General features: G+C 38.1%; 1 long non-coding RNA gene across 9 annotated transcripts in view; it reads right to left on the bottom strand.

The window, feature by feature from the left end:
- The window catches only part of LOC125081050 (uncharacterized), a 237,693-nt gene that overhangs the window by 189,046 nt on the left and 32,420 nt on the right, over nucleotides 1–16,227 (bottom strand). The gene's annotated exons all lie outside the window — the stretch shown is intronic.

The raw sequence follows: 16,227 nt of genomic DNA, 5'->3' as shown, positions 1-16,227 counted from the left end.
GACCCAGAGCTCACCTGTGGTCTTATGTCTCCTTTTGTCTTTCTGATGATCTAAATCCTGTATCATTTATGCTCCCGCTGAGATGCCCCTCCCATGCTTGATGACTGTCATCAGCAAAGGTTGGGTTTTCTCTAGATTGTAAATTCCTTGGAACAGAAACCAACAAACCATCAACTTCTCTGAACATCGCCCTCTTCCCTTTCAAACCTGTTCCTGTCTCTGTCAGCTGAGTCAGGAGTCTCAGAGTCATGCCAGACTCCTGCCTCCAGGTTAAACCCCTTCTTATCTCACATGACACTGTGCTCCATTTGCTCTGAACTATTTCAGCTCATGTCCCTTGCCCTGGCCCAACTATCAAATATGATCAGTTCTACTGACACCTTAAACACATATCGCCTTCTTCCTATGTCCAAACCAAGTTCCCCTTCCCCCCTTATCAAGTCTCTTTCCTGTAACAGCCCAAGAACTCTTTCAGAGGCAATATTACAATTCAATCTTCCTCAGTGGCCAGACTGTGGAAAAGTCCAATGTGTTCATGCTATGTCCTTATTTAAAAACATTCTATAGCTCCCTCACAGACAAGCCCAAAATGAAATGTCTGGCCTCTGATTATATCTCACATTCTACCAATTTCTTTTTATAAATCAAACTTCAGTCATCTCAAAATCCAGGTGTTTACACATCTCAGGCTGTCTTTCCTCTTTCTGTTTTAGCTCCTGCTGCCTCCTGTGCTTGGAGACAATCCTCCCTCTGCCCTCATTCCCCAAATTACAGGGCACACTGGTCATCCCTCATGATCCAGTACAAACTTCACCTGGTGCCAGACACCTTCCCTCATCACCTCCAACCACCCTAAGTTCGGGTTATGGGACCATCCTCTACGTTGCCGTAATAACTTGTTTTCATCTCTACTGAATTTATAATACAGCATTTTTATGGTTTATATGTTTGTTTCTCTCACTAGAATGGGAGACCTTTGAGAATAAAGAACTGCTTTTTCCTGATTTGGGGGATCATGGTTAGAAATACCAGTATGCAGTGGGCAGTCCATACAATATTTACACCCAATATTTACAATATTTATCACACAACATTTTAAACATACAGAGAAAAATAATACTATTAGCACCTGCTTTGCTACCACTTGAAATCTATGGTTATTATTTTACTAAACTGCTTTGTCACATTTCTATTCATCCCTCTATCCATGCATCAATCCATTTTGGTTTTAGTGCCTTTCAAAGTACATTGAAGGCAGCGATACAGCCCCCCATCTGTCAATGCATGTGTCATTAACTAAAGTTAATTATTTTTGTTTATTTTCCTTTTAAGATGGACATATGAGGCAATGCATAAATCTTCAGTGTACATTTGTTGTTTGAAAAAAATATATATATACTTGGGTAATTTATCCTTTCTCTGTTGAATTCTGCTTGCACCTTTGTCAAAAATCAGTTGACTATATTTGTGTAGATCTACTCCTGAGCTCTCTATTCCATTACACTGATCTATGTATCTCTTCTTCCACCAATACCATGCTGTCTTGATGACTTTATCTTTATGGTAACTCTTGAAATTAGTGAATAGAAATGACCTGCTATCCTTTCCTTTCAGATTGGAGAACTTCTGTCAACACCACTTCTAGTTCAGATCTGTTGGCAACAGATTCTCCTGGTTTGACGTAAAACTGTCTTCATTTGCATTCATTCTTGAAGGATGTTTTTTCTGGATAGAGAATTCTGGGTTCACAGTTTGCCATTTCAAACTCTCTAAAGATTTTGTTCAAATGTATACTAGTCTCCGTTTCTTCCTAACAAGAGATCAGTAATGACTTGAATTGTCATTCCCTTCCTACAATGTGTTGATTTTCTCTAGCTCATTTAAGGTTTTCTCCTAATCTTTGGTTTTCCACAGTTTATATTTGTCTAGGCATGGTTTTCTATGTATATATCCTGCTTAAGCTTTTCTAAGCTTCTCAAACTTATAAATGTCTTTCAACAAAGTAAAAAAAAAAAAAAAAAGGCCATTATTTTTGCCCCATTCTCTCACTCTTATTCTTTTGGGACTTGAGTTATAATAAGTGTTTCCTATTTTGCCACATGTCTCTGAGGCTCTGTTATTTTTTAAAATATTTTTTTTCTACTCTTCAAATTTACTAATTTCTATTGATCATTCTTCAAGTTCACAGACTCTCCTGTCATCGTCTCTTTTTACTTAAGATGATCCGGTGAATTTTTAAAATTTCACCTATTGTATTTCTCAATTGTAGAATTTCCATTCATTCTTTGCTATTCTTTTTATTTCTCTGCTAAGATTTACTTAAAAAAAAATCATGATGAGCAGTTTTTCTTCATGACCTTGAGCAACATTCTAGCAGATACTTTAAAATCCTTGCTGCTAATGCCAACAACTGGCTCATCTTGCGGTTGGCCTTTATTTTTTCCTCTTATTAATGAACCCTGATTCTTTGTATATTAAACAATTTCAGATTGTGGATTGCTAGATTTGTAAAATCAAAGATTTTTGTCATTAAGTTTGTGTATAGTAGCAGGTAATGAGCACGAAAGGCCTCAAACTTCAAACTCTTCCTTGGATGACAATTTCAATCTAATCCTTAACTAGGCTGCTTGGAGTCTGCTTCAAACATTCATGTTTCAGGTCAGTCAGTCGGGATGTATTTATAGACAGAACTTTAGGCTGCTTCTTTCTGGTTCCATCACATTCCAGAGGCTGTGTCGTCCAGAACTTTGGCCTCTGATTCCATGGACCAAAAAGACTTCAGGTTTTCTCTCATAGTTTTAGCATCATACATCTGTAGGGCAAATTGAGCCTTCACTTAGTTCATCAGCCATGAAAATGGGAACTCAGCCAGTAGCTTCCCTTTTATCAAAGCATTGTTCCTCTACAGAAACTACCTGCATTTGGTTGTTCTCAAGTGTCTTCCAGCCATTGGTTTTGCTTTTTTGTTTTATTTTGTTTTTGTCTAGACTTTATACTTGCTATCTGAAGAAGGGTGAGTCAGATAGGAGCTTACTCAGATATTATTAGAAGCAAAACTCAACAATTCATCAATACTTATTGAATTAAACCTTAGTCGGGCAACTCAAGGACAGAGATCTTTATTTATTTACTGGTATATCACAAGTGTCAAGAATCATGGATGGTATATTTTAAATATTCAATAAATACTTGTTGAACAAATGAACAGATGAATATACAATTAACGTTGACATTTTCCATGTACCCTAACTTTCTCAGAAATTGGACACATAATCAAAAGGAGCATAACCCATTATCTCTTTAAAACTAACAACTGTTAACATTTTGTCACATCTGCTTTTCATATCTTTTTTAAATTAAAGGGTCATGAAATTAGATACAAAGTAGAAGACCCTGTTATCTAGTAACTTCTTTTACTCTAACTTTGGATCCCAGTATGTATATCTTTTGATCTAAACTATAAAGAATTCATTAATCTTCCCAAATTTCCAAAAGGAAGAAAGGAACGTAAAACTCAGGGTATCAGTAGTGGTTCTTCTAGAAGAATTCAGTAAGCAAATAAGTTAGAAAAATTCCATATTCAACAAAATACAAGTTAATGGAAAATCCTCACAGAGCTAGTACATGTTTTAATCCATTAAGATTAGTGTATGGTACATAGCACTTCCCAACCATCTGTGACCTTGAACGTTGTCCTAGATCACCTCATGGGACTACTACCTTGTGACTCACTTTGGGGAAAGCTAATATGAATAGTCCCATATTCCTGATGCAAAAACTTAGGCATGGGAAAGTCATCCTTTGATAGAGCAGATCAATATTCTGTCTCTCTTATTCCCCAAATGGCGTAAACTCTCCTTCCCCCATTGAGCTGGGTTTGATTTCTACGTTTCCATTACATTTGGCTTAAGTAAACTCAGCCATCATCCTTGGCTATTTACATGTTGATCCACACATAAAAGAGAATAAAACAGCAGAGCAGACTGGAGGAACGATTAAGAACCTGGAGATATAAAAGGCAATTGCTTTCAAGAGGATTCACCCAGCACACAGAGCTTTCTTTCATGATTAAAGTCTTTTTGAAATCCTAAATCAAAGGCGCAGCCTATCAGAGAGCTAGGAAATCCATAATGAAAAAAAAAATGTCATTGATGAGAGCCGTTTTGTTATTATACCGAGTGCTTTTGACAGCATTCGCTGCCTAAGCACATGAGGGAAACTGCAAAGCTCGCTGAATGTTTTCTATGTTTTCTTTCTATACAGAATGCTACAATGAAGTGCCCAGTGAGCGAGAAAAAGAGAAATAAAACACAGTTGGCAAAGTCAAAGCAAGCAGAATTAATACCTCTGCACCACAACCCGGGCATCTTTAGCTCCCCAAGGGGATTGGTGGGAAACTATAGCTTTTTTCCTGTCCTTTCAGAACTCTATTAATGTTTTTCTGCTTGGCTGAGTCAGGACTATATAAGGGACAGGCAAGGGGCAGGACAAATCCATTTTTAAAATTCTTTAATCAAATCTTAAATAGGCACCAGTAATATTCAAGAAGTAACAACCGTGAGTAATAAGTGTCCTTGGGGACCCAGAAACGTTTTCTAATCAAGGACCACAGAGTCCCAAACTGGGCCCAGAGCATACAAGCTGAGTTTATCAGTTACGCAGGCTACACTGACAAATATGGCTTCCGTTGTGTGGCATTTCCACTTTTCACCTTCATTTGGGAGAAACTGATGTCAAAAAAACATTTGCAGAGCGCCTGGGTGGCTCAAGTGAGTTGAGCGTCTGACTCCTGATTTTGGCTCAGGCCATGATCTCGGGGTTGTGAGAAGGAGCCCCATGTTGGGTTCCATGCTCAGCAGGGAGTCGGCTTGAGAGTCTGTCTTTGCCTTGGCCCCTCCCCCTGCTCACACTCTAAATAAATAAATAAAATCTTAAAAAAAAAAAAGGAAACTTTGGAAAGGGTGGAAGGAAGTGAAAGTCAAGAGGATGCGTCCTTAGAGCTACCCTACTTGGGCAGACCAAAAAAGTAACTTGATAAAGGCCAGTGAGTCTTTTTATGCAGGGACACAGAAATCCACCTCACATGATTAGGGAATCACGTAAAAAGCAGTACACATGCTGGCCACAAGTTATGTGGAGGTCCAAGTATTTGTCTTCTTTTTTTTCCTTTTTAAAAACTGGAAATAATCATTTTCTGATTGCGACAGAAAAGTTTTGCCTTTATTTAGTGAGACCAAAGAGAGAAGTATAATGAAGAAAGGAAAATCACCCTAAATTCTACTTTGCAGATATTAGCACTGTTAACACCTTGGTTCAAGTTCATTGAGATTTCCATGATACCTAAATCACAGACTTTTGATATGTTACAAAACAGATTTATTCTCTGCACGTTGTTTTATAACTTTATTCCACTTAACTATAAATCATGATCATCTTTCTGAATCAATACCTACATCATCATTTTGAATAAATGTAAAGTACATCCTTTGTTGGATATATCACAGTTCATTCACCTAAGCTCATTTCTGCATATTTAATTTCCCACTGTTATAAACAATGCATTTTAAATATAATTTCTTATATATCTTTGCATGCTTCTTTATTTACTTGGGGGAAAAAAAAAACCTGACATGCAACTGTTGGGTCAAAAGAGTATATTTCAAATTTGTATACATTCCACCAGGTTGAATTATGTTGGGGGGGAAACAGTGTATTGGTTTACACTTGCCAACAGTATATGAGAGTCAGCACTTAGCTTCCATACTTGGGATCCGAGAGACTGCTCACCCAAATTGGGGCTGCACCCACACTATAGAGTTTGAACTCACTGAGGACAGTCTGAGTCTGATTCATCTTTACATCCTCCAAAGCACTGAAAATGGCATTGGTTCTACAGTGGATGCCCAGTGAAGGTTCTGATAAATAGGCAAGGTTCTCTTCAAGATCTCTAGGACCTGTTGTCTCTGTACACCCCCGTCCCCTCCCTGACTCCCTCCACCATGACCCTTCCACTTCAAGTGCTCCAACCTTACACTGGTAACCTTGCTGTTCCTACAGCACGCTCAGCATACACTCTCTCCAGAGAGTTGGCACCTGCTATTCTCTCTTCCTGGAACTTTCTTCCCCTGATAACTATAAGGCTCATTCCCTCAGGCTGCTACTCAGGAGGCCACATTATTAGTAAGTCTTCCTATTTTAATTTGTAAGCCCCTTAACATTCACTGTCCTCTGTCCGTTATGTCAATTTCCCCCAGTGTCTTTATTACCCTGTGACACTATATACATTACTTGTTTATGGCGTTTATTTTGTGTTTCCACCCACGGGGACAGGAATTTTTGTATATTATGTTTCCCGCTGTATTCCTAGCACTGAGAAGAGGTGCTCGGTAATATACATTAAATGAAGAGATTAGCTTATTTAAAATAAAGGATAAAGGAAGACATTTGGAAGCAGAACTTAATTGCTGGAACCCTTACTGCAGGCACCATGAGAGAAAGCATCCACACAGCTCAACAGAATAAGACTAAAATATAGACCTGAGTCGCCATATCATCAGAGTGCTACAGTTATTCAATATTTGGTTGAAGTTAGAAGTGAGAGAATACAGGTCCTCTTGAAAAAGTTGCCATCTGGAAATATAAAACTCACATGATGGTTTTATGAAATACATATTACAAAGTAAAAGTGAGCGAGTTGAAATCAAATGATGTCAATATTGAGGAGGTGCGGCTGGAGCCACCATTTATGAATAGAGATCGCGCTCACAAGAGAAGAAGTGTTCTAAATGCTGGGAAGCTGGAAAGGTGATGGGCACATGGGGTAGAGGAGAGAAAGAAAAGAGAGCATTTTCATTTACTCCTCAACTTTAGTTAAGCATGTTTGATAAGCCAGGCATTAAGGTGGGAACTAGAAAATGAAACACAGGCCTGCCTTTACGGAATCTACAACCCAGCTGGGGAGAAATATAGGTTAGTTACCTGTGACATCATGGAGTGGGTGCTTTTTGTGGCAGACATGAGGGATGCTTAACCCAGACCAATAGGTGAGGGAAGAGGAGGTATTGCCAGGAAAGGTGGTCTCTGGGCTGAGTTGTGAAGGACATGTCAATAGGAATTAGCCAGGAAGCACAAAGGACATGCTCACAAGGAGGAGGGAACCACCTGTGGGAAAGCTCCTGAGCAGAGAGAAGGTATGGCGTTCAAGGAACTGCAGGGAGGAGAGCACAGCCCAGGGAGAGAAGGCAACCGTCCTATGACCTGTGGTTGGAGAGGCAAGAAAGCTCAGGGCATGGGAGTCTCCTTTCCTGGATTCGTCCCTACTCAGAGACACTGGGCTCCATGAAAAGAATTAAGAAGGGCAGTCAACCCTGATCCTTAATAAACTTATTTCACAGAATTCCAAACATATTGAACAGACTCAAAGAGAACAAGAACCCAGTTAATAGGACCCGAAGTTTCTGCCAGGATCAAAGGACTAAAGTAAAAAGATGAAAGTGAAATTCAGACGTTGGCCCTCCACACCAGGGAAGCCAAGGACAGCCTGGGACAGCAGAGGGGAATGGCAGCCCAGCGCACTGGATTCAGGAGGTCCTGGCTGTTGCCTCTTGAAAAGCAGAAGCATTGTGGACAGAAATCAAGGTGAGATTTGGCTTATTTTCCAGTCATTTCCATCCCCCCTTGGAGTTCCATCCATTCTCCCATTGCTAGTGATTCATAAGATGTTTATCGGATCAAAATAGACTTTCATAAAGAACTGAATCTATGACAAACTACAAAAGCCTTCCTACTCTGTCACTTATCATCATTTTTTCTCTACTGCAGCAAATAGTTGTGGATATGAAAAACAACCAGCCTCCAGCCTGAGCATATGAACATGAAAAAAAAAATGTTTCATTACAGCAGCATATCTGCATACCAGACTCCTCTGGAAACTTTTAAGAATACCAATGCCTGAACCTCATCCCAGAGATTCTCATTGGAAGGGTTTGAGGTACCTGGGAATCAGCAATTATAACGTACTTATGAAAGGTTCTAAGAATTCCTATAACAAACATCAAGTTTGACAGTGTATCATCTAGAACTTCCTCTATTTATTTCACTGTGGGACCAACAAGTTTTGGCAGAGTACTTATGAACATCGAACAAAACACTGAACTTTGGCAAAATACAACTTGAGAAGTGCTAGGCTTTCTTTTTAAAGAAATAAATGCCCAGGATGAATTGTGTACATTTTAGGCTTTATGTTTACCATCAATCATAGCATCAATCAATGAAAGACGCCTAGGTTTTCCTTAATCCTCCTCATTTAGGTATAACTATCTTAAGAGAAATGATGAGTAAGCAAGCTTGAAGATTTCCCTCTTCTGGAGACTACCTCTTAAAGAGAATAAGAAGCCCACTACCCCCATGACTCTGTCTTTCACTCAGCTGACCGAGCTTCAGAAACCCTGCTCCAGGATAAACTCAGCAAACGTCTTAATAATTTACAGCACCCCCTCATTTTTCTTATGACCCATGGGCCCAGGTTTGTGATCCACAAAATAACTAGTCCGTGTAAGTAACTTAATAAATATGAAATAAAGCCTTTGGAGGCAGGCAGCACATGGCATCAGAAATAGCATACCCTCCTGAAACAGCCAGACCTGTCTAAATCCCATCTCCATTACTTATTAGCTTTGTGTCCTAGGGCGAGCTTACCTCTCTAATTCCAAGTTTGACCAGTCAAGTGAAGATGCCTGACATATCAAATTTCTAGGACTTGGAGATTAATGGTCACACGTGTGACCTACCTGATGTAAATATTTATGAATTCTTCGAGTGAAGAATTTTTTTAAAATCAGAGATTTCTTTAACATTTTTTCACAATGTAACATGAGGCAAAGTTTAAAATAAAGGTATTTCCTCTGTTCACAGGTCATTTTCAAAAGAGAGTGCGTTCTGCTGGAAATTGAAACATGGATAGCCCTCTGCTACAGTTGAGGTCCTAGCCGTACTCATAAATCCTCAATCTTCTGTTACAGAGCAGATATTAACAATGAGCTTCTTTATATTTCTGTCCACACTAGCATATTAATGTCACAGGACAAGCATATACAAGAGGTTTAGGAAGTCAAATATGAAGTTCTTGATAAAAACACTTATTTTATGGTTGCTTTGGGTGCACATTTTCAACCAAGAATATTGAAAGACCAAAGAAAGCAGGGAATGGAAGGGAATCTACAGACATCTGTTCCAATGCAGAACTAATACTCAAAACTGTGCAATCTCAGATGTTCACTTCCTTGGATAGATGGCTATGTTATTCTATTCATGTTCTTAGAGACCAAATGTGAAGTAAACTGAGGTATAAATCTAGTGCATAAGGAGTTCTGTCTCACATGGAAATTTACTATTTATTAAATATTTAATACCACTTACTCCTTATTGAAGATTTCTTCAACTGTGACCATTCACAATTTTCAAAATGGATTCCTACTGCAAATCGCTTTGTAAAGGAATGGACAAGAAATGGTTGTGTTCTTTGATTCAAACCTCTCATACATTAGAGAGTCTGTCAATTGCTTCCCCTTGGATTAGAGGTTCAATTGCTTCCCCTTGGATAGTTCTTTCTTAAAACTTCTTTACTGAATTATATTTGATATATAAGAAGCTGCAGATATTTAATGTATCCAGCTTAATGATTTTGGAGATGAGTACACAACTTTGAAACCATCATAATTATCGATGTCATAAGCTTATATATCACCTCCAAAAGTTTCCACCTGTCCCACTTTGTGTTTTGGGGTTTTGGGTTTTTTTTTTTATAGTAAGAGCACTTACCATAAGATCTACCCTCTTGGTAAATTTTTAAGTATACAGTACAGAATTGTAAAGCATCACCCTATGTTATACAGTAGATCTCCAGAAATCATTTATTTTGCAAAACAGAAATTTTATATGCTTTGACCACCACTTCCCCACTTCCCCCTTCCCCCTTAACCCCAACTTAATTACTTATGCCTTTTTTTAAAGATTTTATTTATTTATTTGAGAGAGAGTGAAAGAGCACAGAGGGAGAAGGAGAAGTAGACTCCCTGCCGAGCAGGGAGCCCGATGTGGGACTAGATCCCAGGACCCTGGGATCATGACCTGAGCTAAAGGCAGACACTTAACCAACTGAGGCACCCAGGTATCCCACCTACGCTTTTTCATGCCTATTTATTTCAGTGAAGAGAATTTTAATCATGTTAGACCCCAGGTTGACAATGAAGGGTAGAATGGAGTTTCACAGAATCCACTGGGCAGAGATAATTTCAAATCTGCTTATGATGTACATATGTAGTGTGGTGTGATGGAGAGGACCCAACTCATGGTCACTGTGTTTAAACTGTGACTTAAATCTCAGATTTGTTATTAAGTGACTGTTTTGTGACCTTAAATGATTAGTTTTAACCTGCAGGTCTTTTCTCCTTCCCAGACCATTCTTGTGAGAGCTACAGGAAATAATGCTTATCACATGATTATTGTGAGGCCCAGCAATTGGTAAACACTCAGGGTATTTTAGTTATAGCTTCTTATCTATAAGGTAATAAAATTATCTGGTAGGACATTTGAGACCCCTTGTTTTCATATATGTCAATCTATAAGAACTGTTTATAGACATATAATCAAAGCCATTGATATACTCAATACCTACTTAAAGTGGTGGTCATAGTCATGAACTGTACTGTGAATGAATATGCATTTTAAATTTTTATATTAAAAACTGATGGATAATGAATGATATCTTGTTAACTAATAAATAATTATAACTAGCTTTTTTTTAAGTGATTGCTTTATTTTATTTAAAATTCTCTTAGTGTATATATAATCTTTTTTTGGTAATATTTTTCATATTTTTTTTTATTTTCAGCATAACAGTATTCCTTGTTTCTGCACCTAGCTTTTATCATAAAGTTGATAACTTAATCCTTGATATTTTAATTTAAGGGCCATTATAATCCTGTTTTCAAACTAATAATCTGAGTGAATTTATAGAAGGAATGCAGTCTTAGTGTTCAATTCTCTAGCCCTTATTTGGGGCTTGGAATTTTAAATTCATCTAAAAAACATTAATTGAGCTATAAGCACTGTGCTAGTTGGAAATAAACAATGTTAACAGTGTTTGTTATATTTTTGACAATTAGATTTTTGGGGTGCCCATAAAACCCTACATAGTAAAGATGGAAATCTGCAATAAAACCATAACAAAATGTAGTACTTTCATAATGCCAGTATTAAGGCAAAGATGAAAGATGCCATTGATATGAGATTATTTTTCTCTTAAATGTTGCTTGATGATAAGCAGGTTTAATACAAAGGGTAAATAATACTAGATAGAGAATATCTAGAACATATGACCTTAAGCGTTAATAATACTTTTTTACATCTTATGTCATCTCAAAACTTAAGATTTACCCTTTCCTTGATGTATGTATCCAATCAAAACATTCTTACCTCCATCAAATATAAGTGTCATCTATTAGCTAATAGATGTAAAAATCAGCTTAAAAATAAGCTGTAATTTAAAAAATGCAAATTCTGAGGACAACATTAGCTAAAGGTCTGGCCATGGCAAAAGAGATAATCTGCGATAATAGAGTAAAAAGATGAAAGAAATTTCTGAAAAAAAAAAAACATGAAGAAAGAGGCTTCAGGTAAGTTGTGTGTGTGTGTGTGTCTCAGGAATTACCCAATTTGGGAAACAACTGAGCTGTGAGTGACAACCAAGAGGATAAACAAAACCACATGTGTAAAACCCCTCTGAACAATAAAAATGTTGCAGAGATCCAATATTTCATCAACAAGCTCTCAGCCCCACCCACAAAGTAGACTTGCTGACTCAGGACAGGGTGGTTGCTTTCTGGACAATAACAGTTGTCACCGAGGTAAGTGACAGACCACCTTACATGCTTTTTTTCACCTTCATTTCAGTCCAGACAGAATTTGGGACTGGCTGTTTCATTGGGTTTTTAGAAAAAGAAATCCTCCAAATTAAAAAGACATCTTCCTTGGTCCATCTCTTTCTTAGGACTTGAATCTTATTGTAAAACATCTGCAAATTATCTCTTTTCCCATAGCCAGCCCTTTAGCTAAGGTTTTCCTCAGAATTTGCATTTTTTTAAAGCTTATTTTTAAACTGATTTTTACATAAATACCAACCACTCCATGAACCAAGGAAAGATCTCCTACTCTTTGACATGAGGTATCATTTATCTTGGGCAATGGGATGTAACGCTATTGTTTCAGACCCTGATTCGTCCTCATTCTGAACACATTTAAGCCAGTTTGGCTTCAGAGCTGTTCATCACTCCAGTGAAAGAAAGAAAGAGAGGCAGGGAGGAACGGCTGAACTCAACTTCAGGCAATATTATTGAAACCCGGAGTGTTCCTGTGTATACACAGATCAGACATCGACTCCCAAGACATACCAATTTTTTTCTTTCCCCAGGATTATAGAATAATCATGCTTTAGTCCAAATTCTCAACATGACCACAGGAAAACTAGCGTAAATCTCATGAGACTCTGTGTTGCCTGTGTATCTAGAAGTCAGTAACTTCAGAGAATGCATCTCTTTCTGCATTTTCTCAGTCTGTTGCTAGAATGAAGAAACTTGAAGGTGCTTACAAGTGGCTAACAAGTTCTGTAATCAAGACTTCATAAGGAATACAAAGCATACTACTGAAAGAATAGGGAAGTTCATTCTAACAGGAAACCTGACTACTTGGTGAGCTCCATGCTGATGACTCCTTAAGGAAAATTTATTTATTTAAAAGACTTTATTTATTTGAGAGAGAGAATGAACGAGCATGAGAGGTGGAAGGGTGGGGGGAGAAGGGCAGAAGGAGAGGGAGAAGCAGACTTCCCGCTGCGCAGGCGCAGGACTCAATCCCAGGACCCTGGGATCATGACCTGAGCGGAAGGCAGATGCTTAAGTGACTGAGCCACCCAGGCATCCCCTCCCTAAAAGAAAATTTAGAGAGCAGTCATTTAGTCTCATACATCCATGTATAAGAATGAGTGCATATAAAGTTTCACATAGCAACTAAACCTCTCTCAAGAGAAAAGTCCTTGGAGTTCTTGGTATATCTCTCTGTTAATTGTGCTGGTATGTTAAACAGAGTTTGGCACAAGAAAAAGAAATCATTATTACTTCAGGTGTGAAGACCACTGGATATCAACTACAGAGTTGAAGAATTGAGTTCCAGGCAGACATGAATTCCATGAGATCAATGTCCACTGACAAAGGCTCTTAAAAAAACTAGTAAATCATTCCAAACACTACAAAAAGGCAATGGTTTTATTTCCTTTGATCTAAAGCTGGATTAATTTATGCACAAGACAGAAGACATACCTAATGTAGTCTTCTAAACCCACATGACTCAAAATGTCAGAATATACAGGAGGCAATGCAAAGCTAATCAAAAAGAAAATACTGGAAAAGCCCACTTCATCTTTTAAGTGAATCCCATTGCCATTTAGAACCACCCCTATAATGACCACTGTTGGGTTTACCCAGAATCCCTTTCCCCTCTTTTACTAAGAGTACCTGGCTTTTCCTTATTGCATGACCCTCCCCTACTCCACATGCTCTCTGTGGGACAGCCAATCTTGGTGTCCAGCCCCACCTGCTCAAGGAGTAAAGTATCACTCAGATTCACAAATCAGCAGATATTATTTTCTTAACCATGGAAGAACAATGGGAATTGTAATGTCTGCTTTTTTTCTCCTCAATTATCATGGGAAATAAATATCTCAATCACTTAAGTTACTGACTTTCTCAGTACAATGAAGAGGATATGATAGAAACCCAGATGTGATCTAAAGGTTGTGAAAAAGATTCCAAAATGGAACACATCCCAATGAGAACATGCTCTATCCTAACATCTGCTTCATACTTTTCTTGCATAGCCTTCACGTGGCTTTGACTTTTAGTTGCAGTCTACCTTTGGGGGTTACTTGTGACTATACATGTGATTCCCAAATCCAACAAAAATAGACATCACTATTTTCATCCTTGGGATTAAAGTAATTCCATGAAGTAATTATGCAAATTCCATGGTGGCTGACCCAGTCTTCTTAACCAAAGTTTACCTTTTCCTATCCAATTCTGAAGGATTCTAAAGGAATCCTGCTTTCTGTCCTACTTAATAATGCCTTAACACAAAACCCATTAGAGCTTTCCATCCAGTTGCATAGAGCCAAGAAAGCTAGAAAAGCAGAGGCAAGAACTCAACTGTAGCTTCCAGGCTGTATGTTGGGGAGCACTGTGACAACCAAGTCATAGCGATATATTTCATCTATTTCCCCTCTCTCCTAAAGCCATGCTTCCAATGACATACACATGCTAAAAAATGGAAAAGTCAAGTATTGCAAAGTGGCTAAAACAGTCCCCTGCCCTACAGAGGCTTCAAGGAGAAATTGCCACTGAAATTTTATTATAGCCTTTCTTATGGCAATTTCTACCAAGGCTATAAAAATGCATCATTCCCTTCAACCCAAAAATTCCACTCCTGGGAATGTTTCCTAAGGAAATAACTCAACAGAAGGAAAAACCAAGTGCACAGTAATGTTTTTTGCCACTCCATCTAAAATTGCAAAGTATCAGAATCAAGCTAAATGTATAACAGTAAGGGATTTTCAAGTAAATTATTGTGTATAATTCAATGGAATATTACACAGCCATAAAATTATAATTATACTCTTGATAGAATATTCCAGGGAAATGCACAAAATGTTACATTCATTATTATGATTACAACTATGAAAACTAAGAAGGTACTTATATATGAATATTAGGATAGAATATAAAAACTAAAAGTAATCATAGTCGATCTGTGAGGTCAGCCCATCAAAATTAATTTATGTTGTGTTATGAATCAACAGCAGCAATGACAAGAGTCTGCCTTCTCCTTCAGGGCAGAAAAATCAACCTTAGTTAGCCATTCATTTCTCAAAAAGGCTCTCCTTGAGCACCTGCTATAAGTCAGAGTTCACCCAGAATTAGAGATACATTCACCTAAAGTCAAAAATGCTCCAGCCAAGATTTTTCTTCAGCTTAGTCCCATGGGTTTAGAAAGTATTTACAGGGCTTTGTCACCTCCTGTTTCAGTAATTACCACATTTCATCAAAAACTTGATGCCCATCTCCCTTCACATGGTCACTATCTCTGACACTGAGCTGCATTTTCTCTTTGACGGCATCTTAAAATCACCATCACCAGTCATGATGAAGTCATACCTACATGCATGTATGCAAACTTGGTCACGGATCTTCATATGGTTGTCTTTTTAGTTGAGCTATTTGTGTTGCTGGTGACACAAATGATGAGTTTCCCTGAGTCATTTAAAACTCATATGATTATTCAACATTAGGTGAAAAGTGTATATGCAGAAAGGCACAGCTACTGAGCAATGAGAGAAACCTAACAGCAGTGGAGCAGATCTCTTTGTTAGAGAAATGACTGCATTTCCACATCTTCCTGCAATACCAACCAAATAATTTTACTTGTCTTTTCTCTGTTCTACACGCACAAAGATGTAGAATAAAATGACAAAAGAAAAACCTAAGTCTACATAAGCCTGAAATGGTCTCTTGAGAATGTAAACTAAAAAAATTTTAGATATAAGATACATGGTATCATAGTCTAATTGAGAAGCATTATTTAGAGTGTTCTATAAAATGATGATAACACTTAAAAATCAGCTGCTACCAAAGACTCAATCAATGCAGTCATTGACAACACCATCCAGTGATGACCTGCCTTCCTTTTATCTTTAACCATCTCTACTCTCTCTGGTTGTCAAAAGGATTTCCATAATTTGTCATATTTGTGACCCCAACTGGAGTACTCAGGGGCTAAAGTGAAAAATACAGCAAAATTAATATTCTCCAGCCTGGACATGAGCCCTCTAGATGGGAAGTTCTCTGGGCAATTCTATGGAAAACCACAATCTGTAGGAAAAAAGTATTTAGAAGCAGCATATTTGGGGCACCTGGGTGGCTCAGTGGGTTAAAGCCTTTGCCTTCGGCTCAGGTTATGATCCCAGGGTCCTGGGATCTAGCCCCGCATCGGGCTTTCTGCTCAGCAGGAAGTCTGCTTCCTCCTCTCTCTCTGCCTGCCTCTTCGCCAACTTGTGATCTCTGTTTGTCAAATAAATTAATAAAATCTTAAAAAAAAAGAAGCAGCATCTTTTTCTTATTGTTG

This window comes from Lutra lutra, chromosome 11, assembly GCF_902655055.1.
Source record: "Lutra lutra chromosome 11, mLutLut1.2, whole genome shotgun sequence".
NCBI classification, from domain to species: domain Eukaryota; kingdom Metazoa; phylum Chordata; class Mammalia; order Carnivora; family Mustelidae; genus Lutra; species Lutra lutra.
This window is presented reverse-complemented; position numbering and strand designations above follow the sequence as displayed.